The sequence below is a fragment of the Lepidochelys olivacea genome, assembly GCF_965140295.1.
Source record: "Lepidochelys olivacea isolate rLepOli2 genome assembly, chromosome: 3".
In the NCBI taxonomy this organism is placed as follows: domain Eukaryota; kingdom Metazoa; phylum Chordata; order Testudines; family Cheloniidae; genus Lepidochelys; species Lepidochelys olivacea.
This window is the reverse complement of record NC_140413.1, coordinates 82,522,991-82,548,582: the sequence shown is the minus strand read 5'-3', so window position 1 is coordinate 82,548,582 and position 25,592 is coordinate 82,522,991. Positions and strand designations below refer to the sequence as shown.

Sequence of the window (25,592 nt, the reverse complement as noted above, 5' to 3'; positions counted from 1 at the left end):
ATTTAGTTTTTCCAGATTTCTGCATGGGAGCTCAAGCCAATTTTGTTTTGTAATTTTAACAGGAGCCCTTAAATATGAGCCTGACCTTTGTACTGCTGACACCACCTGTGAGAAGGGTTATACAAAGAAACAATGACATATCAGTGCATTGAGTGCCAATATGGTGAAATCTGAAGTTACAAATCATTATGGTTCTTTAAATTGGGCACTGAGGTAAAGGACTTGTATGGACAATAATACATTATGGTGCTAAGAACAGCAACAAAGCAGGCGCACCTTCCTCTGTAGCTCAGGGTTGCCTTCTTATGGGAGTTATTTCCCAGCTATCTTTCTGGGGCTGGCCCTTTAAAATTGGCAGAGCCAATAGCCTTAAACGTGCCATTTTGTTGCTGACTGTCATCTTTCCCTCTTCCAGCTGGTAAGTATCTATCTGCTGTGGTTTCCTTTCCTTATTCTTGAGGAACTGGTGCAGTTTCACATGAATGTAATCACCAGAGTGGCTTGGTGCCAAATTTCTGTTGTACTAATTATATAGTTTTAATTTATGAATGCAAGAGTAATGCTATTTAAAACTTTTTTTGTTTGACTGGTTTATTATGAATACTCTTACTTAATAATATCTGAAATCTGGTAGGTTCCTAGCACAGAAAAATGCTGTAAAGGACTATTTGTTCCTGACATCATAGACGCCGACTCTGTGGGTGCTCTGGGGCTCGAGCACCCACCGGCAGCCCCCTCATCAGCTCCTCCCCCGAGGGCCTCCCGCCCACTGGAAGGCCCTGTGGATCAGTGCCTCCCTCTCTGAGCCTCCTGCATGCCACGAAACAGCTGGGGGGGGAGCAAGGACACGGTGTGCTTGGGGGAGGGGGTGGGGCAGGAAGAGGTGGGGAGGGGTGAAATGAGGCAGGGCGAGGGCTGGCAGGGGTGGGAGGAGGTGAGGTGGGAAGAGGCTGGGCACGGTGGTGCCTTGGGGGAGAGGTGGACTGGGGGCAGGGCCTGAGGCAGAGCCAAGGGGCGAGCACCCACTGGCGCATTGTAAAGTCAGTGCCTGTGACCGACATCTCTCAATAAGTTTCTTCTTCGTTTTCGTTATCTAGTTTGTCCTTCAGCTGATAACTTTTCTTACTTCTTGTTGGTATTAATTTTGTGTTTACAGATTTTCACTTGATTAATAGATAATATATTTGTATAGAAGTAACCCTGATAAAGTTCCCAAATGACACAAAAATTGGGCATGATAAACAATGAAGAGGACAGGTTGCTGATTCAATGTGATCTGGGCTACTTGTTAAACTGGGCACAAGCAAACAACATGAGTTTTAATATTGCTACATGTAAATGTGTACATCTAGGAACAAAAAAGGAGGACTCTCTCCTGGGAAGCAATTACTCTGAAAAAGATGTGGGGGTCCTGGTGGATAATCAGGTAATATGAGCTCCTGCTGTGATACTGTGGCCTAAAAAGCTAATGCAATCCTGAGATTCATAAACAGGAGAATCTCAAGTGGGAGTTGAAAGATTATTTTACCTCTGTATTTGGCACTGGTGTGTCTATTGTTGGAATACTGTGTTCTGTTGTCCGTAATTCAAAAAGGTTGTTGGTAAATGGAAGAGAGTTTAGAGAAAAGCCATGAGTATGATTAAAGGATTTGAAAACATGCCTTATAAGTAATTGAACTCTTTGAGTCTTTCTATAATGGTCTCTTCAGGGTAGCAGAGAAAAAGGGTATAAGATGATCCAATGGCTGCCAGTTGAAACTAGACAAACTCAGACTGGAAAAAAGTTGTAAATTAACAGTGAGAGTAATTAACCAGCGGTAGACTCTTCATCACTGACAATTTTAAAATAAAGAGATAAGATGCTTTTCTAAAAGGATATGCTTTAGGAATTATTTTGGAGTTCTACAGCCTGTTTTTTACAGGTCAGACTAGATCAAGGATCAGCAACCTTTAGCATGCGGCCTGCCAGAGTTTGTTTGTTTACCTGCCGCATCTGCAGGTTTGGCTGATCGTAGCTCCTTGGCCATGGTTCACTGCTCCAGGCCTGCGCCGATTCCTGCCACCCCCATTGGCCTGGAGCGGTGAACAGCGGCCAGGGAGCTGCAATCGGCCAAACCTGCGGATGTGGCAGGTAAACAAACCGGCCCAGCCCGCCAGGGGGCTTACCCTGGCGGGCCGTGTGCCAAAGGTTGCCGATCCCTGGAGTAGATGATCACAATGGTCCCTTCTGATCATGGAATTTGTGAATCAAGTTTGTAGCCCGAGGCCATCTGTTTTCCTTGCTCCATGCATCTGGTCTGTGTCTAAATCCTGACACTTCTTCCTCAAGATCTCTGAGATCTACAAGACTTGTTTACACAGTCACTTGCATGCACAAAAGTAGTTGTGCATGCATTTTGTACCTGAACTTTAGGTCTCCATGTTTGAAATTTTAGCCAAAAGTGTTAAATTTTCAAAGTAGTGCAGTGAGGATTTAACTGTGCAACTTTCTTTTATTCTCACTGGAAGCTGCATGATTAGTCCATGGCATCTCTTTTAAAATATATCCTTTTTAAAGAGTTTAATCCTGCATTATGGTATGCAGATAGAAATAGTGTGTAATGGGAAATGGGCTACTGTACTTACACAGCCACAGATATAAGTGCATTCTGTGACTCAGAAGAGGGGTCAAACCTTACATGGGGAGAAAGGGGTACATCTCATGTACTAGTATGTACAGAATATTGTCTTGACTGAATATTATCTCTAAGATCTGACCTTTTCTCTCAGTTTCTATAGCTGAAGCTCTCATTCAGACCTTCCTCTTCAGCTTTCGCAACCCACATTGCTTTCTTTCAATCTGTACAAAATGCAGCTGTCAAATTCACCTTCCTTTCAGGTCTCTCTGACCATATCAATTACTGCCCTCCCACACTCTTAAATTCTTCTGTCTCCTCTACCACTTCAGTTTAAACTTGGTTCCACCTCTCCCTACTCATCCATCCTTTCCCTTCTTGTGTTGACCCTCCGACCCCTTGGGTCCAAAAATTATACCTCTACACAGGGAATGTACTTCCTGAACTGATTCATGAGGTCACTATCCCCTCTTACCCCAACTCCCTCTGAAAGCCCTACTTTTACCATGACACCTACAAAAAATTCAGACTAATAGTGGCAAAGTAGAGAGGCCATTGGGGATAGTTTTTTATTTCTTTTTAAAATTATATCAGGTAGCCACAAGACATGGTCAATAACCACCTTGATAGCTACTTGTTTGTTATATCCCTTTCCCCTACCCTTTGTGTGTCTGCCTGTCTTTGGGACCATGCCTGCCTGCCATTGTTCATACATTGTGGGTGCTACCAGAAACAAACTAATAATAATTGCTCTTTTGTTGGCAAGGAAGCTATGTAATTTCTGCTTTTCAGCCTGTTTTAGCAAATCAGTTGCTAATCACGCTTTGTCAAACTGAGCCATATTCATCCCTAGCTGTTCATAGATGAAAAGTTCCACATGCTAATCCCTGACCTGCCCAGTCTCCTTGCAGTGAGTTTTGTTCCTCCTTGATCTTACCTTGCTCATTTACTTGACATTATCTAAATTGTAAAGACTGTCTCTTAAAATCACCCATTTCTTTTGAAAAAATAGGCTAAACCATTCATAAATTCTGCAGAAAACATGCTGAAACCTCTGGCTTTGGCTGTTGCCCTGAGGTTTTATCTAGCTAAAGTTAACAGCAGGTGTTTGATGCAATGGAAGGGGGAAAGCAATCACATTAAGCATTAGGTTATTTTGAATTTTCTTATTAGCCATGACAGCTACACATTCCATGAACAAATGTTAATTAGTTTGAATTTTGTTTACTTTTGTGTTCTGTGTTGATTTTAGATTAATTGCTTTACTACTGAGAATATGTTCTTTTCACTAATTAATGGTAACTAATTTAAAATATATACATGCTAGACTAACAATTAGTTTGCAATGAGGGAAACTGTTCCTCCATCTGTGTGGGGAAAAAAATCACTTTTTCTGTTTTAATTTTTGTAAGAGGTTTTTAAAAAATTACTTGGAGTACTTCAGTGTCTCTAATGACTGAATGGCAAAGTCCTCTTTATTTAGGACTGAGGAGGAAATGCCTATCTTTGGGATTTGGGTTGTAGGCACTTTTGACGTAACTAATGGTACAACAGGAACGTTGGAACAAGAGAATAGTCATAATGGATCAGACCCAAAGTCCATCTAGTCCACTATTCTGTCTGTGACAGTGGCCAATCCCAGATGCTTCAGAAGAACGTATATGAACCCTGCAGTTGGTTGATGTGGGGTAAATTGCCCTTCATGAAACTCTTCTTCTTCTTAACTTCTGACTATTAAGGGTGTCTTAAGCCCTGAAGCATGAGGCATTACATGAATAATAAGTCAGTACTAAAAAAAAAAAAGGGGGGGGGGCTTTGGAAGGGATGTAAGTGTCCAATCCCTCTTTGAATGTTGCTAAGATCTTTGCCTTGATATCTAGTGGTAATGCGTTCCATAGTATTTACTTTTATAACACATAATTTACTATCCTACACAAGTTCACCTTTCCATTTCATTGACTGCCCCCCCCCTTTTTTTTGAGATAGGTAGAGCAGATGCTCCCAATATACTTTCTCAGTTGTAGTCATTATTTTATCATGTCCTCTCTTATTTGTCTCCTCTCTAAGGTAAACAATCCCAATATTTTCAGTCACCCACAGCTTCCCACACCCCAAAACCAGAAAATAACCAACCAGAGATTAATTCAAACCCAAATAGTACCTGTAAGACCTAGTGGGTCTTGAAACCAGGCCTGCCGAGCTACCAGGCAGCAAATACTCTCATGCTGCAACCCAGTAACAGTTGCAACCAGCTTGTACTCTATCCACAGCCCATTGTGGTCACAGACCACAGAAAGTTCCACCTCAAAGACTCTTAACAGGAAGCAGTCTCATGGCTCCTGATTGGCTCCCTACCCAATATAAACCCAAGGGACGTTCCAGGAAGTGTCTAGGCAACAGTGGCTCTCCTGTAGCTACTGTGGTCATTCCTGCTCTTTAATCCCTTTGGCCTTAGCTTTATTTGGACTCACCTCCTGACCTGCAGCATGAAACCTTACTCAGACTCTGATCCTTGATATCAACCCCATCCTGTAGTTTGACTAGGAACTCCTCCACTACTCTGTCTCAGGTTTGACCCTTCTGTGACCCTTGGTCCTGAGTGCCATTGTCAGGATCTTGACAATACCCTAAAATACTAGCCCTTATGTCATTCCCCAAAAGCCTTGGTGAAGAGTGAGGCCTTGCAGGGTGAATTCAGGCTATTTCAACCCAAGGGTGGGAATGAAATCCAAAATTGAGGGCCCCTCACAAAGAGCAGCTCCCTCTTATATGCAGGCTGCTCAAGCACCTTTCCTGTTAACTCTGGTTACAAGCCTGTCCTGCTTCAGTGGTGAAGTAAAGGCAGCAATTAGAAATAATATATAACACATGGGAAAATGAGACATGGATAGCAATAAATATAAATTAGAAGTTCTGAAGTGTAGATTAGGGAAGCTAAAGATGTTAGCAGAAAAGTCCATGGTTGGCAAGGGTTAAGGACAATAAGAACATCAGTAAGTATAGTAGGAATAAAAGAAATCCTAACAGTGCTGTAGGCTCAGTACTAAATGGAGATGGTAAAATTGTTAACGATGCGGAAAGGCAGAAGTGTTCAATAGTTATTTATGTTCTGTAACTGGAAAGAACAAGAATGATGTACATGTGTAATATGAAGATGGACTTTCCAGTCCATTAGCAACTGTGGATTATGATAGAATACATTTGCTGCTAGGAATAAATGTTTTTACATTTGTAGGCCTGGGCAGTTGACACCCAAGATTACTAAAAGGAGTTGACTGAGGAGATCTCTAGCCTGCTGGTGTTTAATTTTTAATCTTGGAATAGCAGGGAAATTCCAGAAGACTGGAAGTGTGTTAATGTTGTGCAAATATTCAAAGCACAATGACCCAGGTAACTTAGGGCTGGTTAGCCTGACGTCAGTCCAAGCAAAATAATGGAACATCTGTGTGATGGGGTTGGGACTCACCACCACGGCGCCTCCTGTTGGTAACTCTGGGAATTAGCTCCGTCCATGTGGAGCGCCCTCCGCTGGTGGTGTCCCATCCATCTCTCGCCCTCTGGCGTCAGGACCTGCGCTGTCCCTTCTCACAGCGTCCTATTCAGGACACTGCCCTCTGGCAGTCCCCCCTAGTCCACGCTCACCCCCTTCCAGGTGGGGGTTAACAGCAGTCTTCTCTTCAGCCCAGCCACAGTGGCCAACCACATCCGCAAAGTCTAACCCCTTCTATCAGGGGTCAGGTGCAGACCACTATTTCCATTTCTAACGTCCGGGTGTAGTACAAGGGTGGGGAACCAGGCTCTACTCTGGGTCCTGGCGCAGGGACCCTCTGGTGGCAGCCTCCCTACCCTCCTTCTCTCCCCTTGTCCACCTCTCCTCCCTGGGCCGCTTCCCCTTCGGCCCCCTGGCACCTTGTGGGCCCTTCTATCGGGGACTGCTGCCTGGCAGGTATTGGGCTGGAGCTCTCCTCAGCTCCCGCACGGCTGCACTGCGCTCCTTCACTCAGGAGACAGACCTTCTCCCTTGAAGGTCTGGGAGAGACTGACTGCCTCTTGCCTGGGCAGCCTTTATATAGGGCCTACCCTGGCCCTGATTGTTGGATCATATTAAAGAAGTTCTGTATTAAAATCACAAATGAGTTTGATTCCCCATAGTTTAAATTCCAGGGTATTACTAATTAAGAGGTCTCTTGGTTTTTGGACTCTTGGTTTTACTGTTTCTCTCTCTGTGTGAAACTTGCAAGCTGCTAATTCTGTTAGTACATCCTAAGATAGAGTCTGTTCTCAAAGCAATACTTTGTAACAACAACTACTCACAGAGAGAGAGAGAGAGACTCAAAGTGATACTTTGTAACAACAGAAATAGCACAAAGACTCCCCGCCCTTTTGTTATATTTATCTCGCTTTGTTAACAATTGTGATTAAAATAGAGATAGAGGATGTATGTGGATGGATTCTTGGTGTGGATAATAAATGAATGATCAGGGAGGTGCCAGCCTAAGAATCCAGTGTCGATCGGCTGAAGAAGGCGTCAAGTGGAAACAACCAGAGGACCCCGGAGAGCAGACTGGAATCCACCCAACAGCCTCAAGGATGGGAGAACTGAAGAACAAGATAACATCTGGCAGCAGAGAGCCATCAGGAATATGCCATCTGCTGATTGATTCAGCAACAGCATGATGAAGCAATTTCCATAGACTGGCATAGGAATAAATTCCTATAAAACTGGACTTTAGAAACTGAGAATTTTGGGGTCTGATTCTGGAAACCAACTTCCAGAAGCATCAGATGTGCATCTGACAAGGCCCTGCTCCCTCCTTGTGTCCAGGCCACCTGGCCAGTGGCTTGGCACAAGCAACTCTAAGGCTGGTAACTATGATAACAACCTTGCAGAACCTCTGTGTGTGTGTGTATGAATGAATGTGTGAATAAATATGAAATTGAATAGAAAGTTATAGCTATAACTGCTTACTATGATTCTTTCTGTATACACAATAAATGTGGCATTTTGCCTTATTCCCTTTAAGATCCTGCCGGTTTTTATTTTATTGGTATAACATGATTGGCTCCCCGCAGGCCCTCTCTGATTGGCTGCAGCCACTCTGGCCTGCTGAGGCCCAATCTGGCTTGGGGGTGGGGCACTGCCCCACCCCAATCTGGTACAGGATTCCATCAATAAAGAATTAAATGATGGGAATATAATTAATGCCATTCAATGTGGATTTATGGAAAATAGGTCTTGTCAAACATACCTCATTTTATCCTGTAGCAAAAAAACTTCAGGACCAAATTTCAAAGAGAAACTGCTGAGCTTCAGTTCATTTGCAAATTTGACAACATCAGCTCAGGATTAAACAAAGACTGTGAATCGCTAGCCAACTACAAAAGCAGTTTCTCCTCCCTTGGTGTTCACACCTCAACTGCTAGAAGAGGGCCTCCTCCTCCCTGATTGAACTAACCTAGTTATCCCTAGCCTGATTCTTGCTTGCATATTTATACCTGCCTCTGGAAATTTCTACTACATGCATCCAACAAAGTGGGTATTCACCCACGAAAGCTTATGCTCCAATACATCTGTTAGTCAAAAAGGTGCCACAGGACTCTGTCATTTTTAATGACCTTTAATTTGGTTGCTAAAAGTAACTGGATACATGTAATATATTTAGATTTTTGTAAAGCACTTGACTTGGTACATGCAACATTCTGATTTTAAAAATTAGCACTATACTATATCATAGAGCACACATTAAATGGATTAAGAACTGGCTGTCAGATCTCAAAAGTAGTTGTCAATGGGGAATCAGCATTAAATGGGGTTTTTCTAGAGGGGTTCTGTAGGGCCCAATTAGTACTAGGCCCAATGTTCAACATTTTCATTGATGGTCTGGAAGTGAATATAAAATCACAGCTGATAAAATTTGTGGATAACATAAAGATGGGTAAATAATAATGAAGATAAGGCAGTCATACAGATTGATCTGGATCGCTTGGTAAGATGGGCCCATTCAAACTTCATGTGTTTTTAATACAGTGTGACAAAGTCAGGCTGGATATTTGTAAGATAGTGGTGGAAGACAGGTATATTAGTGTAAGCGGGGGATGGTACGGCTATTCTGGGGAACTTTCCAGGTTTATACACTACCCTGGTGAAATGGGCTAGCAACAGAATCTGAGTCCTTGCTCTTACTCCCTTTACTCAGAGGTTTGCCTGAGCACGAGGACTTGTTAATTGTGTCCCCTTTAAAACAGTCTCTAAGCTGCTAATGGCTTTAACTCCAAAAGCAAGCCAAAAAGTGTCTGTGTTAATGCAAATTACCTAACTAATAAAGGTAAAAGCCATTGAAACCTGGCCTGCCTATAAAACAAACAAAGGAAAATAGGGGGATAATTCCTTTGTTTTGCCTGCAATCAGCAAGGGTATTTATAAATGTGTGTATACGTGTGTGTGTGTGTGTGTATATATATATATATAAAAATTTTAAGCAATAATCTGGCCCCCCCCAAAGGGGTAAAAATATGGGGTTTTTTTGTCTTTCAAAACAACAAAAGAGCTAATACCAGCTAAAAAGCAACCCAAAATATCGAATCTACTGTCACAATAGAAATTGTGTTTTCTGTTCTATGTTTTGTCTTGTGTTGTTTGTTTGTCTTGTTGTCTAGCACTGTTGTGTATCAAATGCTGTAAAAAAACCCTCCTCAGATAGCAGACACCATATTAGGAAAAATTGGTTTTAAAGCAAAAACCATAAAAACTATAAACCTAAAAATAAATTAAGCTCTCTGTCCCAGCTACAAAATAGCCTAATACAAAACCAAATAAAAATAAAAAACATACTGCAAAAGCTATGAAATGTACTAAAATGCATATACTTGCTTTGTTCACCTTAAAACATAAAATGTTTTAAATAATATCAGAAAACACTAAGGTTTTAATACACTTGCTAAAGCAAAAAAAATCATCACTATTTAATACTTATCAATATGAATGGATGCAGTATGTTTTTAGCATAGTAAGGCCAAACCTTTTAATTAAAAACATTATTATTAAAAACGCACACCAACAAGCTCTAAAAGCAAAAATATGGAAAGTTAGCCCACTCCTCATAAGGCACATGGAATCCTTCTGGCTACCCCAGACCTGGAGCCAGTGGGCTGGAGCGGGAGGGAAGCTATTGGACACCAGAGGTTGTACCAAGTGGACTCCTCAAAAGTGGGTGTGCTTGTCCTTGCCTGTTGCTCCAAAGCCCTGTAGTAAAAACATTTTACTAAACTCCTATATATAAAATAAATAATAAAACCAAAATACTGTATAAGTAGTAATATGTATATATTAAATAAATAAATAAATGTTAAGAACCCGCTAATAAACAAATATAAAGTACTATGTTTACCAATAATCACATTTACTATTTGCCACAACCAAAAAAGTCTCAGCTTTGCCCAGTTGAGGGAGGAGCTATATAAAACCTGCAAAGCCATAAAGGCCACTTTAAATTTAAAAAAAAAAGCCAAATATAAAAAAATCATTATTAAAAACATCCAAAAATAGAAAATTAAAAATACAATAATGTTGCAAAAGCTAGGGAAGGGGGCCCACACTCTGGATGCCACGTGGGTGGGTCCATACCCCATTGTGAATCCATCTCCCCGGTAGTGTACCAGCTTCAGCTACCCAGTAAATTAAAATGGGCGCATGCCAATCTGCTCAAAACATATGTTTCTCCCTAGATTTCTGGTCATGGCATCGTGGGCCTCGGTTGTAAACCAGCCACCTGCCTGGACCATCTGGGTTTCCAGCTGTCCATAAAATTACCTGAATAATTATAATGCTAAGGATGGAAAATAACTCCAAAGGCTTTCCCTGGCTCGAGCTGCTGATGGGTCCCAAGTCATAGTGTGGCAGAAGGCTGAAGGGGAGGTGCCTTAAAAATAGTGCATAGTCCAGATAGACACAGCAGGGCCACAGCAAAATACCTGGTGGGTGGCTCCAAACCTCCCCTGGTCCCATGGGGACAAACCCTGTTCCTCCTGTGGTGGCCTGGAGTGGAATAAAAGGCCCTTTGGCAAGAATAGCAGCCCCTAGTCTGTGGACACAATATTATTGTTGTAACCTCCTAAACCAGGCAAACAACATCCATAACTGAAGCCAGGAAGGGCTGGAATGAAACAACTAATAATTTAGGGAGTTTTTCATCCATGCCTCAGTTTCCCCAATAGGCACATTTGTGTTGTTCTCTTTCTTTCCCTCTTGCTTCATTAATAGAGCAAGGCAGCAATAGCAAGAGCCCAGGGACACCCTGAACTGGAGTGGTGGGACTGCTCTTGCTGCCTCAGGCCTGCAAAATTGGTTAGTGTAATACAATATATGTATAATGGCACATCTCTATGGGAATCCTTGGGTGTCCAATGCTTTTGTCCTCCTTTGTTAATTTTACCACTGTTCAGAATTGGCCATAATAATAATAAAAAAAGTCAATTATCCATTGGAGCGGGGGGAAGGTCAATTGTGGCTTAGCATCCTGGGAATGTGGTATCACATATTATCGGGAATTGGGTAGTCCATCTCAACGTGTGGGAGGTGGCTCCCCCCAAGAACGTGGCTAAGCGGTATGTGCTGACTACATCTTCGGACTATCAGCACATATAAATTGCAAAGGGCAACACTTAGCAGCTGTGGCCTATAAAACCCCCTCAGATAATATATTTTAAAAAAGGCAATGTCAGGCCACTTTTATAAGGTGCTTCTAAAAGCCAAGGCAAATCAAAAATCAACAGAGGACCCTGAACAACCTGTGTGCACAGAACAGAACTCCCGTCCACCTCTCCCCCTCTTCTTCTTACTTTACACCCAGGCCTGGCCAGCCTCGCGTAGTGCAAGCATGAGTATGAAAGAAGGTTAGGGCTTGGGGCACTAACGCTTTCTTCCTTCCTCTAAGTGACATGGGGACCATCCACCCCGCACTCTTCACTATTATTTTATTATTTTATCAATAAAGCTTTAAAACTCAGTTACTTGGTGTGTTCTGTCATCTCCTCCCTAAAAATCCTGTGGCCTCAGCCTAATCACCTAACACACCAGGCAAATTAGTAACAAAAATCTGTCACAGACTCCCCTTCCACTCTCCTGGGTGGCAGAGAACTTGTAACCCTGACAAGGCTGGGCCCAGGATTCCTGGGAGGGCTTGACCTCAATCTTGTCATTGTCACTTAGGTCAGGGGCTAGGGTGTCCCAGCTCCAGGGTGGTCTCTCTGCAGTGGACACTTTCCTGACCCACTGATCATTGCATAGAATTCAAAATAAATACAATTTATTGAACAGCAACTAATTTTAAAAAAAGGAAAAAATGGAAAAGGTTAAAGGAAAACACATACATTCCACAGATGATGTTTGTGGTTTCCCTGTGCCACAGAGTGGGGTAAGGGCAGTTCACAGTCTGTTCCTCACATGTGCCAGGTCTCCTGCCCAGGCCCTGGCTGTGCTGCAGGTCGGACACTTGCTCTGGCAGTGGCCACACGTCCTGAGGCTCTAGGTGGCAGGACCTTTCTTCCCAGCATCAGTCCCCCCTCGGGGTTACGATTCCCCCTCCAAGTCTGGCAGGTAAAGCCTCTTGGCTGGGCCCTCTGCCCAGGTTCCCCCTCACTCTCCCCAGCTGCTCACCGCACCCAGCTCCGGACTGTTCCAGCCCCAGCATTGCTCCTGTTGCTCTGCCTCCAGCTCACTAGGCTGCTTCTCTGGCTCTTGTTGCAGCTCTCCTCCCAGCACAGATCTGCTCTCTGGCTCTTGCTGTTGCAGCTCTGCTCCCAGAACTGACCTGCTCCCTGGGCTCTTCTCTAGCTCGCTCTGGCTCTAGCCGGCATGGCTCTGCTCAGCTCAGGCTCCTGCTCTCTTCTTAACTCAGCCCCACTGTGGCCCAGGCAGTTCCAGCTCACAGGGAGGATGGGATCCTCCTGACTCCCTCATTAGCCTACCTGCCTGCACTGTCAATCAGGCTGACCGGGAGTATTGGCCTCTCCCCATTGCCCCTGGGGACTGTCAGCCTCATGGCCCTGATTTCCCTTCAGTCCTCCCCCTTCCTTTTGCTACTGGGAACTAGCTAACCAACCCCCTGCCCAACTAAGTTTTAGTAAGGGGCCAACAGTCCCCTTAAATTAGCCCTAGAGTGATAAAGGCCCTTTTCCCTATAAGCTGAAAAGAGGTTACCTCAGGTCAACTAGGGACACCTGCTTCCAATTAAGTGCTGCCTGGGACCTGTAAAAACTCATCTCCTGGGAGGAGTGAAGAAGGAGAGACAATCTGCTGTAGGGTTAATGGCAGCAGGGGAAAAGTCTTCTACAGAGTGAGAGGCTGCTTTCCTTCCTACAGGGAAAACAACCAGATTGCCTACCTGTTTAGGGGAAGGCCTGGGGCTAATAACAAAACAACACCCTTCCCCCCCCCCCAGGGGCTAGGAAAAGGTATCCCCCTTTGTTTTATGTTTGGGCATTTGTTACTTTTGTTTGGTGGAGGAGCACTCCTACCCCAAGGACTACCTTGAGAATATTGATAAATAAACCCAGAGTAGGAAAGAGAAACATTGTCCAGAGTGGGGCTGATTTACTCCAAGCCCTGGCACTGCCAGAGGAGGAAGTGCTAAGCCCAGCAAGATGGAGAAGATGCCTTGTCATAACAGCCAAATGCAAAGTTACATGTCTAGGAACAAAGAATGCAGGCCATAACTCCAGAATGGGAGGCTGTATCCTGGAGAGGAGTGACTCTGAAAAGGATTTAGTCCTCACCATGGACTAGCAACTAAACATATGTAGGGGCAGGATTGTATAATTGTACTATAACCTAGACAAATTGGAGGATTGGGCCAAAAGAAATCTGATGAGGTTCAATAAGGATAAGTGCAGGGTCCTGCACTTAGGACGGAAGAACCCAATGCACAGCTACAGACTAGGGACTGAATGGCTAGGCAGCAGTTCTGCGGAAAAGGACCTAGGAGTGACAGTGGATGAGAAGCTGGATATGAGTCAGCAGTGTGCCCTTGTTGCCCAGAACGCCAATGGCATTTTGGGATGTATAAGTAGGGGCATAGCGAGCAGATCGAGGGATGTGATTGTCCCCCTCTATTCGACATTGATGAGGCCTCATCTGGAGTACTGTGTCCAGTTTTGGGCCCCACACTACAAGAAGGATGTGGATAAATTGGAGAGAGTCCAGCGAAGGGCAACAAAAATGATTAGGGCTCTGGAACACATGACTTATGAGGAGAGGCTGAGGGAAATGGGATTGTTTAGTCTGCGGAAGAGAAGAATGAGGGGGGATTTGATAGCTGCTTTCAACTACCTGAGAGGTGGTTCTAGAGAGGATGGTTCTAGACTATTCTCAGTGGTGGAAGAGGACCGGACAAGGAGTAATGGTCTCAAGTTGCAGTGAGGGAGGTTTAGGTTGGATATTAGGAAAAACTTTTTCACTAGGAGGGTGGTGAAACACTGGAATGCGTTGCCTAGGGAGGTGGTGGAATCTCCTTCCTTAGAAGTTTTTAAGGTCAGGCTTGACAAAGCCCTGGCTGGGATGATTTAATTGGGGATGAGTCCTGCTTTTGAGCAGGGGGTTGGACTAGATGACCTCCTGAGGTCCCTTCCAACCCTGATATTCTATGATTCTATAAGAATGAAGGTATCAGTGTATGATTTGATCATCCTGCCAGCCACCCTTTTTGAACAGCAGAAAGAAATGAGCCTCGGGACATTGGTAGAAATGTATCCTGACAGACTGCGGGTGCTTCTTATAAGTATAACATTTTGGGTGGAGAACTGCGAGAGGGGGAAGAGTATATGTGCTGTAATTATTGACAATACTGCTAAGTGATCATTCAGGTGTGCACACAGCTGTTCATAGAGATACCGGGCAGTAAAAAGGGAATAAGGTGTGGTTAATATTGTATTCACTGTTGGTATTTTATGAATTGAGAATTTGTATGATTAAGAGATACACACACCCTCGTTCGTAGTAGGGCTGAGAGACAGGAGAGAAGTTTAGCATCCCTCCCTCCACCCTGGGCAGCTGGGGAGAAATAATTGGAGGTGGGTATACCCCCGGTTGTAGTATGGTCAGGCAGTAGGAGGACTTAGAGATCCTCGCTCCAAACTGAAAGAGAAAAAAACTATAGGTGCATACACCCTTGGCTGTAGCATGACTGAGCATAAGAGGAGAGCTTAGGGTTTCTTGCTCTGTCCCTGGGAGGGGTTTTTATATTTGGTGTATGTGGTGTGGCAGAGCCCCACCCCCTGAGAGAAGGGCTGAACCAGGCCAGAGAGGCTGCGTAAACCAGCAGCCAATCAGTGAAGAGCCAGTCAGGACCGGGCAAGGTCCTATATAAAGGCTGCCCAGGTAGGGCATAAGGCAGTTTTTTCCTGGCTGGCAAGGGAGGAGGACTGGCTCCTGACTGGAAAGGTAGCACCTTGGACAGAGCAGTGCTGGGGAAGGGCAGAAGGAGTTGGGGAGCTCTGGCCAAGGAAAACCCCAGGCTTCAGGCCTTGCTACAAAGGGCTGAGCAGGTGCACAGGGCTGAAGAGGAAGCGGCCCAGGGACAATAGTTTGACAAGGGGAGAGAAGGAGGGCAGAGAAGCTGCTGCTAGAGGGTCCCTGGGTCAGGACCTAGAATAGCAGGTGGGCCTAGGTCCCCCCTGCCTCCCTCTTGTACTACACCTGGCTGAGAAGGAGGGTGGCCTGATACAGGCTGTGGCTGGCGCCTGCAACAAAGGAGCTAGACTTTGAGGCTACAGTCAGCCACTACAGCTGGTATAGATTGAAGACTGCTGATAACTCCAAACCCCTGGAAAGGGGTGAGATAGGAGCAGTGCGTACTGCCAGAGGGCAGCATCCTGAAGAGAAGGATTCCGAGCGGGGAGCAACGCGGGTCCCCAAAGCAGCAGAGTAGACAAAGGGCAAGGCACCACATGCGAAAGGAACTCCATGACTGAACACAGCTAATTCCCGGAGCATCCAGCTGGAGGCGCCAGCGGTGGTGAGTCTTGACCCCCATCACAGTGTATAAACCCTCTGGGGTAAAAGGCCAAGCAATACAGAGGGGGACTTAGTGTTTCTCCCTCTGGCCCAGGGTGGGTTAAAATGGTAAGCCCCAGCACTGGCATGGGCAAACATAAGATCTTAATTAAAGTGATTAAAAATAATAACTAAATACCTTAGATACAAAATGTTCAGACAAAAAGAGTTCCCTAAGGACAATACTCAGGCAGAGCTTTTAAAAAAAAAAAGCTGCCATATGTGCAAGAGATCACTCCTTTTACACAGATCTAGCTCTGTTAAACCAAATGCTGAAGGATATAGGCGTTTAGGCAGTGTAGTATTTTTTGTGAGTGATCTTGTGGTGATTTCACAATTTTGAAAAATGTTTAAGGAAAGGGACCAGGAGGGGTGGGGGCTAGCGGAGGAGCCCCCCATCCTTGCTAAATTGGTAGTGGAACATAGCCTGTGCCCATGGGAAGGGGTGAGTCAGCAAGGAAAGCAGGATTGGGCCCAAACAAGAAGTCAGGCAACAGATTGAAAAACAGGTTGGGAGCCCTGAGGGGCATAGTGGCAGGAGTAGGAAAAGAAGTGAGTACAGACAGGGGAAATTCAGATCCCTGGGACAATACTTGGAATGGTAATTTAAGCTGATGAAGTAGCATTTTGGGAAATTAGCAAGTGATTTAAGAAGAAAAGAGTAAAGTTAACTCTGTAGATGCTGGAGGGAATTAAGCAATTAAACTTTGTGAAAATGATAAAAAAGAAAAGTGTTAGAGAAAAATAATTCTTGGTTTCTTTGCAGCCATTAAAGAAAAATGGGCCCTTTTTCCAAAGGAATGTCTGTAAATAATCCAGGCAAAGAAACTATCTGTTTAAAATCATTTATTATGAACAATTTAGTCAAATTTGCTAAAAACATAAGGGGGTTCTATTGGAACTTAACTGTCCCAAATGTATAAAGGGAATGTAATCTATGTACAAAATGGAGCATTGTAGAAGGGAAAGAAATTTCCTCTTAAGGAAAAGAGAGAGAGTGTGTGTGTAAATTGATTTGGTATTTAATAATGCCACTAAAAATCCTTTTTGACACTCTAATTCAAAGTTGCAAGACTGACAGACTCTTTTTCTGGACACAGGTGATTAGTGTTTGGCGTTGAGATTTGGCATTTAACCCTTAAGAGGTAACTCAATGCTTTACAGAATTTAAAATGTTGTTTTTTTTAAAATTGTGGCTGCAGTAGGACAGTCACAATCAGGAGACTAGGGAGAGATTCTGGATTTTGTTTTTTGTAACAAAATAGCAGATGAAAGCTGTAGTTAAAGAATAAGAAATTAAAGACAGTACCCCTCTGAAGCAACAGCAGGGGTGAGGTACACAAAACCAAAAGAAGCAATGCTAGAAACACTGAGCCTTAAGATGGCTCCCTGTAATCAAACTGTCACTTTAATAAAGGTACTTGAAAACACTGAGAACAAAAGAAACAGTTACACCTTATGTAAAAATTAACAGGACTAATATAATGTTATAGAAGTTAAACTATAGAAGGAATGTGCATTTTCCCCAGGACACGTGCAGTGTATATTGTAGAAGGGGTAAAAGAAATGTGAAAACATTCTGTTCTACTTAATTAAAATGCTATTAGGGCTCCAAAGGGAGCCACAATAGGTTGAGTTTTCTTTTTCAGATTGCTGTGTTTTGAAAGCAGAAATTGAAAGTGGAAAAAGTAATCAGAACTCTGGTAAAAGTTGATTGTGTCCCTTTTAAGACAAAGTCTCTGAGCTGCTGATGGCTTTGGATCCAAAAGCAAGCCAGAAAGCATCTGTTAATGCAAATTACCTAATTAAAAAAGAAAGCAGCACAAAGGAACTGCAGATAAAGGACCTATCTGGTCAGCAAACAAATTGTCTAAATAAAAGGCATGGTATAACAAGATACCTTTAATAGATTGAGTGTTAAGAAGCACCCCTGTAACAATGTATAGTGTATAGGATTTTTTGAAAAAAATCCTTTAAGGTCATATGGTAATGATGCTTCTCAGCTATTACCTGTAAATAAACTTAAAGCTTAACACAGCAGGAAAAATATTATAAACTTGGTCTGCTGTATAAGAAGGGAAACTGAGGTATCTGGCCTCATAGATTTAATGACTGAACAGGGGAATAATTTCCCCATAACCCTTAAAAGGTAGAAGCCATTGAAACTTGGCCTGCCTATAGAACAAAACACAGGAAAGTATGGGGGTATGATTTAACAGATTCTTCTGTTTTTGCCTGCAATCAGCAAATTATACGATTTGTAAAAGAGATTTTAAGCAATAATCAGCTACCCCAAAAGTTGTAGAAGAATGTTTTGTCTTTCAGAAAAAGCTGATACCAGCTGAAGAGCAACTCGGAATACCATGAATCTACTGTCAGAACATAAAACAATTTATATTGTATGTTTTGTCTTGTGGTGTTTGTCTTGTTGCTAGCCCTGTGTATTAAATACTGCAGGGAAACATCCTCAGGTAGCAGACACTATATTAGGAGAAATTGGTTTTGGAGCAAGGATTATAAATACTATAGACCTGGAGATAATTAAGAACAAATTAAGCTCTTTGTCCCAGCTACAAGACAGCCTAATACAGAAACAAATGGAAGTGAAAAACGATACTGCTATAGCTATGGGATGTACTGAAATGCAGATACTTTGTCCACCTTGGAATAAAAAAATGTTTTGGGTAATATCAGGAAACACTTTTGATATGCTTGCTAAAGCAAAGAAAAAGATCACCGTTTGATACTTATCAGTTCGAATGGATGCAGTATGTTTCTAGCATAGTAAGGCCAGAATTTTTAATTGGGAAAATTGTTAAAATCTTACACCAACAGGCTCTGGAAGCAAAGATATGAAAAGTTAGCCCACTCCCCATATTGCTCAAGCCGGTGGGCTGGGGATGGAAGCAATTGGACACCAGAGGTTGTACCAGAGTGAACCCCTCAAAAGTGGGAGAGCCCTGTAGTAAAGACATTTCACTAGGATAGTGTATGTGGAATAAATTAAATAAGACCAAAATACTGTATAATGGGCTCTGTGTGTGTTAATTCTTGGGAAGAAGTGTTTTGGGCAGATAAGTGTTAGTAAATGTGATTATTGGTAAACACAGTACTTACATTAACATTTGTTTACTGGTGGGTTGCTATTTGCCACAACAAAAAGTCTCAGCTTATTGTGAGCACTGATGTAACAGGAAGCTACCAATCATCTGTTAAAAGGTAACACTGTTCCTACAACAAACCAAAAAAAATCAATGTGGGAAACCAAACCATTCATATTATACATGCAAATGGCGACATGTTAAGAATTGCCACTGCAGAAAGACAAGTAACAGCTTACCATTGGTATGACATATTTTCTGGATGGTCTCTCACAACTACTGACATACTATCTGTAATGTTACACCCTCTAATTGTTTTAGTTTTAAATTTAATTCGTTTAATTGGGATGTTTGGAATGTGCTGTTGGATAAAAAGAATGTTTGTTAAATTGCAACTGCAAGCTCAAATCACCTCTCAATATGTGACTATAAAACTATTTCAGAGTAACAGCCGTGTTAGTCTGTATTCGCAAAAAGAAAAGGAGTACTTGTGGCACCTTAGAGACTAACCAATTTATCTGAGCATAAGCTTTCGTGAGCTACAGCTCACTTCATTGGATTCACTTCGTCAGATGCATCCGATGAAGTGAGCTGTAGCTCACGGAAGCTTATGCTCAAATAAATTTGTTAGTCTCTAAGCCCCAAGTACGCCTTTTCTTTCTGCAGATTCAGACTAAACAGGACTGCTACTCTGATACCTGTCATAAAAACTGCTGTATTCTTAAAGGTCTCTGTAAAAGACTTTGTGAATGAGGAATGTATGCACCAGGAAAAGATAAGGTGTGAAGGCCATTGTTCTAGCCAGATGGTCAAGGAAGAAGGAGTGAAAAGATTTAATAACACCAGAGAAGGAAGGGCAGATTGACGACCCTGAGGTGAAGGCCGGCACCCCTAAAGATGGGACAATTGATTAAATCAGAACCGGGACAGGGTGACCCTCTCAGAGGTGTATTGGAATATTTACATCAAAAGATACACCACTTAAGTAGTAACCTAGTCACAAACTGACACAGTGAAATCCATAGACTTCAACAGAGAAAAGATTATAAGAACACGGTGCTTGGTTGTGGGACTTTGGGTTTGTCTTGCTACACTCCAGGAGCATTGGATTGTGACTGACAGAACCCTGCTCCCCTCTGTGACCAAGGTGGCTGGCTACTAGATTGAGCCAGACTCTGGCCTCGTACCTATAAACATCGACTGGCAGGACTGTGTGTATGGTGGGTGGGGGTGTGTGTGTGTGTGTGTGTGAGATTGAAAAGCATATGCTAACTGTTGTATTCTCAAATATGGTGTGCTGCCTTCTCCCCTATAAGAAGCACACAGGATCTTTATAAGTATAACACATGAACTCCCCGTGTGATGCTGTGGCAAAAAGGGATAAAGGGATCCTTTGATATATAAACAGGAGGGGGGTGTAGAGAGGGTTTTTGCCTCTATATATGGCATTGGTGAGATAAATGATATTCATGTAGTTTAGTGTCCCCCTTTTAAAAAGAATGTTGGAATAACTGGAGAGGATGCAGAAAACAAATTTTCAAGGGCTGGAAAAAAAGTCTTGCAGTGAGAGACTTAAACTAAATGGATTCAGCTCTTTATCAAAACAAAGATTGAGAGATTATTTGATTACAGTGTATGAGTACCTTTTATGGAGAGAAAATACCAGGTGCTAATGGACTCTTTAACCTAGCAGACAAAGGCATAACAAGAACCAAAGGGTGGAAATTAAAGCAAGACACGTTCAAACTAAAACTAAGACACTTCACACTTATAACAGTGAGGCTGATTAACTGTTAGAACAAACTACCAACGGAAGCGGTGAGTCTCCATCTCCTGAAGTTGTGACAGATTTTTGTTACCAATCTGCTGCTGCATCAGGTGATCAGGCTGATGCCACAGGATCATTGTGGGGGAGATGACAAAACACACCAAGTGCCTAAATTTTAAAGCTTTATTAATAAAATAACAGCAGAGAGTGCTGGGAATGCTCTCACGTCACTCAGGGGAAGAAAGAAAGCATTAACGCCCCAAGCCCTCACACGCACACTACCCAAGACTGGCCAGGCCTGGGTGTAACGTCAGAAGAAGGGGAGGGGGCAGAGAAGGGTGGACGGGAGTGCTGTCCTGGGCCCAGGCTGTCCAAATCTGCTGTTGCTCTCCAAGTTACTCCAGCTCTCAGGAGGGTTTTAAGTCCTGAGCTCCTTGGGGGTATTCCACTCAGGACCTCTGCTTCTGGTGGTCTTTGTGCCAGTCCAAACCAGCTTGCTGTGGCCTCCTCGGTTTCCCAAAATATCCCAGCTCTGGAGACTTTGTTTTCCCTTCTATTGGCCTTCGCTGTCACTGTCTCATTTGTTCTCACTGCTATCTCTGCAGCTCTACTCAACTTAGTTCTCCACTTCTCACAGCTGGGCAGCTACTGATTTCTTGTCGAGCCCATGACCTTGGGCCGGGGCCAGCGTCTTATCTTCACACGGAGCTAGCTGAAGTGTTGAGTTAACCCATTCTCTGCTCTTCTTCTTCTCCCTCCTCCCCCCCGGACTCTCGTATTCTGCAAAGGAAACTTCCACTCACACACCTTTGACCCTCCCCAAAATGCTTTGCGATGTTTGCAACAGTGTTAGCCACATACAATGCTGATCTGCCTTCCCCGGGGACTCCCAGAGGGAGGGGGCCATTGGGGTGTGACAAAGTCTTCAAATCAAAACTGGGATGCCCTTCTGGAAGATATGCTTTAGCCAAGCATGTTATTGGGTTCAGTACCGGAGTAACTGAATGAACTTACATGGCCTGTGATATATAGAAGGTCAGAATAAATGATCAAATGGTCCCCTCTGTCTCTATATCAATGACTCTCAACCTTTCCAGACTACTGTACCCCTTTCAGGACTCTGATTTGTCTTCTTGTGTACTCCCAAATTTCACCTCACTCAAAACCTACTTGCTTACAGAATCAGACATAAAAATACAAACGTGTCCCAGTACACTAGTATTGAATAATTGCTCATGTTCTTATTTTTTACCATATAATTATAAAATAAATCAATTGGAATATAAATATTTACTTACATTTTAGTGATAGTATATAGAGCAGTCATTGTCTTTATGAAATTTTAGTTTGTACTGACTTCATTAGTGTTTTTTTTATGTAACCTATTGTAAAACTAGGCAAATATGTAGATGAGTTGATATAACCTCTGGAAGACCTCTGCGTACCCCCAAGGGTATGCGTACCCCTGGTTGAGAACCACTGCTCTATATGACCTACGGAGAGAGACTAGTTTCCGAAAAGCCACTTTATTTATCAAAGGCTAGTTTTCTACTAGACGTTATACTTAATCCTCTTTGTGAATGCATTGTAAAGACAGTCTACATTTTGCTTCAGCTCCCAAGAATCGGGGTTATGTCTGCAATTTTGTCTCTATTTAAAAGATGGAAACAAAGCATACAATTAAATATATTTTTAAAAGCCTTTGAAATATTTTTAGTTCCCCTCCTTTGTTTACTTTTTAATTTAGTATGTTTAACAGGGAATTATTCTGGTACAAAAATGAAAAGGCTAAGGGAATTGCAACTCTGTTTTACTCGCCATACTGGTCTGTGTTGTGGATATACTTCATTTCTCCTGTAAAAACAAAGAATGTTTTGCTTCTTTCGAAGGAGTGTGTCACAATTTTGATGGAGGAAACATCAGGAACACATTTTGACCACCTGATGGCAGCACCTCACCACGCAGCATTCCAGTCTCAATTATACTGCTTTTGAAAGATCCCTGTACTAAATCCACATATACCTGATGACTAACAGACCAGTGAAGATTGGACCTGTAACTCCTATTGACTTCAGCGTCTTACCTCAATAGAGGCTAAGTGAAGACATTAGAATTGGGTGCGTAGTTGATTGTTTTATTCTTCAGGGTCAGTCAAGAACATTGCAACTCTCCTGAATTGACAGGTTTCAGAGTAGCAGCCGTGTTAGTCTGTATTCGCAAAAAGAAAAGGAGTACTTGTGGCACCTTAGAGACTAACCAATTTATTTGAGCATAAGCTTTCGTGAGCTACAGCTCACTTCATCGGATGCAACTTACGCTCAAATAAATTGCTTAGTCTCTAAGGTGCCACAAGAACTCCTTTTTTTTTTCTCCTGAATTGGGAGATTTGGTCATAGAAATAGATAAGAGAAATTAGGCACTAGACCGGATGTTTCAAGGGAAAACTTGATCTGAATCTTTCTGGTATGCTACCTGTAGCGCTCTTACCTGCTGCCAACAGGTTTCTGTATTAACATTTATTATTTCTCCCTGTTTTTCAGGAAGAGGCATTGCTCTTGCCCACAAAATAGAAAACTAACACAGTCATATTCTTTCAATCATTTGTTCTTCCATGAAGTATTTCCAAACTATTGCATTTGTTGTTGTGTTTTTAAAACTATATATAAATCGATCACTGTTATGAGTGGAATGATAATACCTAGCTGTTAGGTAGCACTTTTCAATCAGTAGATCTCAAAGCATTTCACAATGTTTAATATATCACAACATCCCAGTGAGATAGGGAAGTGCTGTCATCCTCATTTTATACATGAGAAATTGAAGCACAGAGAGGCTAAATGATTTGCCCAATGTATAACTTTCTCCTGTTCTTTTAACTGTAGCCAACTAAAATAAATACTACAGCACTTTATGAAAATATAATAATGCTTAGCTCTTGTCCCATTGTGACAAAATGCACCTCTGCATTCACACCGTACACACTATTGTAATAATCTTTGTACAAAATATGCCTTGTGAGGTATAATTTGAAAACTAATAACTCACTGGTCAATAACAATATGGTAAAATGTGTGTAGCAACATTATATGTAAAGTTATGAACATAAGCTGAAATTATGACTACAATGAGTTTACCGGAAAAGTTTACCAGACAACCTGATTCTCAAAGTCAAAGGACAAACTGATGCCTCTAGCCAGATGTCCTCAAAGTTGATGGACCACAACCGGTCAAGTGACCGTTCTCTGGCAATAAAGGGAGGCAGGAACAGATCAATCCGCATTTAGCAAACAACAACATGGAACCTCTTTCACCATGGGGCTCCATGTCTCCTTCCTCACAGTGGGAAGGAATTTTATCTAGAGGTAGGAAAATACATTGCAAAGAGTGACTGGACTATAAAAATGAGGGGTAAGAACACCTCTGGGTGTCTCTTTCTCTCTCTCTCTTTCTTTCACCTAAGAAAATAAAGGAACCAGAATGTGGGAGGGGTTCTGACCTGAGGATTTGGTCAGTCCTGTTGCTGGGATCGTGTGGTTTTACCATGAGTCAAGTCTAGTTTGTTAAATTCAGCTACTAGAAAGTGTTTATCGTCATTTCTCATGTAACCATTTCCGACTTGAATGTCTTAGATTAAGTGAATACAAGTATATCTCTTTGTAGCTAAATAAACTTTCCCTATTTTTAAACAAAGCTAATCCAATGCTCTGTGTAAACTGAACTGTTCAGTAACTCTGATTAAAGTAGCAAACTGCTGAATACTGACCCCCTTACAATGGCAACAGACCTATACTAGCTGAACTGTCCTGGAGAGTGCAGAACACACATTTTGGGGAAAATCCAAGACTGGGAGTGTGTTGGGATCACCCAGCAGGTAGTAACCAAGGCTGCTGGAAGCCAGAGTGTGGCTGGTGTTTTGCTGACAGGCTGCTGGGGCAGAGTTGCTGGACCAGGGCTATAGAAGTACACAGACACTCAAGGTGCGACTTGCATGCTGGTAGGCTGTTTGTGAGTGGCCCAGTTTGGAAGCTGCCACAGCAAAGCACTGTGAGGCACCCAAGGTTGAAGGGCAGGTGTGACACAACTCCTCACTGGTCTGGATTGCATCTGGGAATGTGACAACCATAACTCTCAATGTTTTCAGCACTTCATGACACCCCAGTGAACACACCTGTATCATCCACATTTTTCATGGCTGTCGCACCAGATTCTTTCTTGTAGCAAGATACTCTTGACACAGGGAGAGGGGGGCCATCAGGTAGCTGATTAGACTCTTGGATTCTCAAGTTGCTTCAGCTCTGACATAACTAAATAACTTAGGACACTTGCCTATGATTCCTATGGGAGCATGTGACAGCTAAGAGTTGTCATAGAACTCTGCTCCACCCCCTCCTTCCCTGTCATGCTTCCTCTGCCCCCTACACACTGTGTTCCCATGTACCGGAGGTTATAGGTTGGCATACAGGCCAGCTCTACTGGCTTTACACCCAGTTTACACTGGGGCAGCTGGCCAGCTGCAGCCGGATTGCATCCCCTTTGTATTGTTTGACTGACTCAAAAGGGTCAGAACTGATGCTGAGAATGCCTTTGCAACCTATGACAGAGAGCTGATGTATCTTGCAAAAGATCAAACAGAAAATCCTTAGTGGAGCTGGAATCAGATCTCAGAACTTTAACACTCTCAACCCTAACTTAACTCCTGTAAACTAGTCTGCTTTGCTAAACATAGACCTAGAGATCAGGGGTTCTCAAATTTTTCCCTAGTGTGAGCCACATCTTAAAAGTATTTTCCCCTCCCTTTTGTGACTGCATAATGTCCCTATGGCAACTATAGCAAATTATTTGTGTGGAAAATAACGTTAGGAATAGTACCTATATATTTTAGCTGCAGTAAGTCTGTTGTTCCTCTTTAAAAAGTTGATCATACTGTCTCCTTTTGCTCTCTCCTTAGTCTCTGGAAACAAAAAGAGCCAGCAACCCGACCAGACAGCTCTTCAGAGACTGCTAGCAACTGCTCTGTGGACCACAGGTAGGGAATCAGTATTATAGATACTCTATGTAAA

At 42.8% G+C, this 25,592-nt stretch overlaps 1 long non-coding RNA gene across 1 annotated transcript; it reads left to right on the top strand.

Moving 5' to 3' along the window:
• Positions 1–136: 136 nt before the first annotated feature.
• On the top strand, positions 137–25,554 carry LOC311518916. The gene is made up of 3 exons (XR_014711140.1): positions 137–418; positions 22,422–22,649; positions 25,481–25,554. It is a non-coding gene; the product is annotated as an uncharacterized lncRNA (long non-coding RNA).
• Positions 25,555–25,592: the final 38 nt, after the last annotated feature.